Raw genomic sequence first — 4,678 nt, 5'->3', positions numbered from 1 at the left:
TATGTGAAATTTATTACTTCATATTTGAGATACAAGCACTAAATTTACTTAAGTAATGTTTTATTAATTTTTTAAAAATTACTTGAAAGAGTAACAAATTCCACTTGCAATTTAAATAATTTAATTCCTTAACTTAGTAATTGTTTTACTTTACATTTCAGAAAGTGTAAGAAGCTCACGATTATGTCATGCTTGGAAACAGCTTTTACCTTTTACAAAATAAAACCATGGCTCAGAGATCTTTAAATGTTAAAGTCACTCTGTGTGTTGGTCTTATGTGACAAGGTTTTGGAAGCAGAGAGGGGGCTGCAGGGATGGCCTTTGTAAGAAGTGTCCAGAAGCTGCCCCCTGTTATATAAAAGCTAGTTCCATCTGTCTCCAAGAATCTGCTGCTGGCCAAAGCTAAGCCAATGAATAATGTTGGTTGCACCTCTATGAGACCATATTTTTAAAAGGGAGAGAATGCTGTGTAACAGCAGCTGGGAGTAAAGAGTAAAAGGATGTGAGAGAAACAACCCTGCAGACACCCAGGTCAATGAAGAAGGAGAGGGAGAAGGTTCTCCATGCGCCAGAGCAGAAATTCCCCTGCGGCCTGTGCAGAGGCCCCTGGTGGAGCAGGCTGTCCCCCTGCAGCCCATGGGTCCCACACGGAGCAGATCTCCACGCTGCAGCCCGTGGAGGAGCCCCCGGTGGAGCAGGTGGATCTGACCTGAAGGAGGCTATGGCCCATGGAGAGCCACCGCAGGAGCAGACTCTGGGCCAGAACTGCAGCCTGTGGAGAGGCGTCCATGGTGGAGCAGAAGGTCTATTGGGGAACCCATGCTAGACAAGTCCATTCCTGAAGGATGGACCCCATAGTACCAACCCATATTGGAGCAGTTCTTGAAAAACTGCAGTGTGCTGGAAGCCCAAGTTGCATCAGTTCAGCAAGGACTGCAATGTGTAGGAGAGATCCCACTCTGGAGAAGGGAAAAGGGTGACCATGAAGGAGCAGAACGTGAAAAGCATTATGGGCTGGTCACAATCCCCATGTCCTGTTCCCCTGCCCTGCTTGAGGGAGAAGGTAAAAGAAGGTGGACAGGGGGACGGTGATTTTAGTTTGTTTTTTTAGTTTCTCACTGCTCTAGTCAGTAAGCAATAAATTACATTAATTGTGTGTCTATGCTGTGTCTGTTTTGCCCATGATGGGAAGTGGTGAGTGATCTCCCTGTCCTTTGTCAATCCACGAGCTTTTTTTCATCATATTTTCTCCCCCTGTTCTGTTAATGGCCTACAAGTGAAAATGCGGCAAAAAGCAAGAGAGCATATTTTCCTTCCTTGATAAAGCTTCTTGCCTGCAATATTGATTGAAGAACATGTCTACACCTTTGCCCACTCTATCACCCTCTCCATGAGCAAGCACAGCCACAGTCGCACCTCAAAAACAGAGGCCTGGAAAAGGTTCAGCCAAGAGCAACAAGGATGATCAAAGTTGTGGAACAGTTTCCTTACAAAGAAAGAATCCTTCTTCTTAGTAAGGATTAAGTTAAATAGGTATTTTCAATTCAACATAGATGAATTGAGGCAGATATAAACTGTAGTGGGGGATAATATCATGAATATTATGGAAAAAGTGAATAACTGACAAAAAACAAAATGGGGGTGGGGGGCAGTAAGAGAAAATAGCAGAACAAAGGTTCAAAACAGAAGGAAAAAAATGGTGCTTCTTCACATAGTTATGAAGTTTCATTCCATAGGACATTATGAACAGTAAAAGTTGGAATCAGAAAGTAATTGTGCAAATTCCTGGCAAGAAAATCTGCAGATTAAATTCAAGGAAAATGTTTGGGTTGTCCATGTTGGCAGCATGGGGCTGGCTGCAGGGTAGCCTCTGTGAGGAGGGTCCGGGGCTGCCCCATGCTGGACGCAGCTGGTCCCAGGCAGCTCCAACAGCTCCACCACAGGGCAGGCTGGGCTCAACAGCCAAGATGGTGGCACCTTGGGGTAAATGTTTTTAAGAAACAGCAAAATCCTGCATGGCAGTGAAGGGGGGGGGAAAAAAAAAAAAAGTGAAAAACAGTCCTGCAGATGCCAACGTAAGTAAAGAAGCAGAGGAAGAGGTACTCCAGGCACCAGAGCAGAGATCTCCCTGCAGCTTGTGGAGGGGCCCATACTGGAGCAGGAGTAGGCGGAGGGGTCAGAAATGGAGGGGTGAAGCTGAGCCTGGGAAAAGCAGGGGAATGGGGTTCAGGGAAGGTAGCTTAGTTTTTCTGTCTTTGTTGCCAATTAAAATAGACCTGCATGGTGAGAAACAAATTAAAAATTTTCCCCAAGTCAAATCTTTTTTTGCCCATGATGGTAATTGGTAAGTGATCTCCCTGTCTTTATCTCAAGATAAGAGGTGTTTTTTTTGTTTGTTTGTTTTGGTTTTTTTGTTGTTGTTGTCTGTTTGTTTGTTTTGTTTTTTTTTTAAATCTTATTTCTTCACACTTTTCTCCCCTGAGGGGGATTGAGATTGCTGGCTGCTGGCAAAGGCCAAGTGACTAGCCTGACCTGGGAAGTCTCTGAATCACTGAATACTACTGGCATAGTATTACATCTGCTCTTTTTTTTTTTTTTTACTGCCAAAAGAATCTCACGTGGCTTACCGTCTAAAATGGGACTATTAAACTAACCCATTCAGCCATTCAGTGGAATACTGGAACAACTGCATATCTTTTCAGTGGTGTTCTGATTGGTGATATGACACGTAGACCTAATATCAGCTGTAATTGGTAGAAGAAAAGGTGGCTAGATTTACCTCATAAGAGGTAAGATCCCAGAAGTGGTTTATACTTCCAGTGCTTTGGATTATCACATAAACAAAGCCAGTTTCTAGAGGAGACCAATGCCAGCTTTATATGGCAAAATAATCTGTACCTCTCTCCTTGTACACAGATAAAAACACATTTTCTCAGTTTTACAGTGATTTTTGTCCAAGTCTGCGAATGTAGCTGGAGATGTAAACAAAAGTTCACATGCTGCTTTTACTCACGTGGGTAACCTCCATATTTGAGGTGAGATTATAGACTAAATTAATCAAGTCCTTGGAGTTTACCAGTATCTTCCAGCAATTCTTCTTCTGTTTTCAGAAGGCCCACATAACTCCTCATTATACAGTGCAAAGGAATCAACAAGAACAAAGACTTGCAGGATACACCACTGAAAAAGCATAATGATACAGATGAAATAAAGAGAGAGGAGGTACAAATAGTAACAGAGGGATGCAGAAGTGGTTTGCACATTTTTGCTAGCCAAATTAGACTAAAATGGAAATTCCTACAGGGAAGCAAAACACTGAGACTCAATATAATGTAAGAATTATGGCTGCGTTAGTTCTTAAATAATATAACAAAAGCTTTATCCTATTGGTTAGAGGTAATTTTCTGCCAAATCCAAAAGCCAGAAGCTAAAGACTATCAGGTCTGATCCTGAAGATTTCAACAAATGAAGCCAGACAGAGCTCATTTGCTTAAGAATCAGATTGTGCAGTGACATAAGAAAAATGGCACTGAAGAGCAAGTTAAATAAAGCCAAATAATATAAATTTTGCATTGTAAAGCTAGTTCAAGATGGCAATGTCATGCAAACTTTGTAGTCCATTCTTTGAACCAGGAGGTGCATCTTGCCCTGAATGCAAATATGCAAGTAAGAACGATAGCAATGGCTTACTAAGAAAGGAAAGTATCCATCATTACAGGAGTTATGCTAAGCCAAAATTTGTATTACTTGATTTCCAGAAAGAAAAAAAAAAAGAAAAAAAAAACCAGCCCCAAAAATACAAAATATAAAAACTAAATGAAATTCTCTATACCACATGTTACAGTACCTAGGCAAAACAAAACCATTCTATTCTACAATGTGATAGTAAGTCAAAAGATTAATGCTAATAACATAAGAACAGATACTCACGAAAAATGCGTATATTATCAGTCTGCCCATTCCTCTCAATAAACTCCTAAACCAGCAGTCAGGAAAGCACCAGCTTGAAAAGAATGAATGGCATTTGTGCTGTGTTTCTGGCTGATAGCATAGTGCCCAGGTATTGAGACAATGACAAATTCCATTGCATGCTGCTGAGAAAGAATTATACATATTGAAGCCAACTAGGACTAGAGTTCCAGCATTTTCTAGCAACCTACAGATCTTGTGTGTATCAGTTTTAATTGTGGATGCCTTTTGCCAGGAGTTCAGAAACAAATGATATCAACAAATCATGTGGTGCATCTAACCTTCGCCCCACACACACACACACCTTCCCTCCAGTAAGTTGGCTCACCATGACTCCAAAATCAAACAATCAGAATGTTGAATTTTAAGTCAGTTATATCAAACTAAACTCCAATTACCTGTCTACTTTTCTTGTTTGCTTAGCTGAAATATATAAAATTTAAAGAGCTATAGAAAAAAAAAATGCACTAAAGAGAAGTGTGTTTTTATGTTAAAGTCATTCCTGTGAACACCTGTGAATTATTGAGCTTAATTGAGCTACATCTGCTCCTGATTTTGTGAGTTCTGACTGATTATCTGTCCTTATACTAGACTGCATTGTCTCTTCTTCCTTTACATATTTCTTTTTGGGGTACTGCTTATACAGAATGACACCTGAGAAACAAGCAACCAAAAAAAAAAAAAAGAAAGAAAGAAAAAAAGAAAAATA

General features: G+C 40.5%; 1 long non-coding RNA gene across 2 annotated transcripts; it reads right to left on the bottom strand.

Moving 5' to 3' along the window:
* Nucleotides 1-2,056: 2,056 nt before the first annotated feature.
* On the bottom strand, nucleotides 2,057-4,414 carry LOC310880290. Of its 2 annotated transcripts, none has more exons than XR_014571589.1 (3): nucleotides 4,368-4,413; nucleotides 3,931-4,094; nucleotides 2,057-3,180 (listed from the first exon to the last, which is right to left on the bottom strand). It is a non-coding gene; the product is annotated as an uncharacterized lncRNA (long non-coding RNA). The 2 variants fall into 2 exon arrangements; XR_014571588.1 differs by having other exon boundaries at nucleotides 2,058-3,180; nucleotides 3,931-4,091; nucleotides 4,368-4,414.
* Between the last annotated feature and the right edge of the window lie 264 nt (nucleotides 4,415-4,678).

This window comes from Anser anser (assembly GCF_964211835.1).
Source record: "Anser anser genome assembly, chromosome: 1".
NCBI classification, from domain to species: domain Eukaryota; kingdom Metazoa; phylum Chordata; class Aves; order Anseriformes; family Anatidae; genus Anser; species Anser anser.
This window is presented reverse-complemented; position numbering and strand designations above follow the sequence as displayed.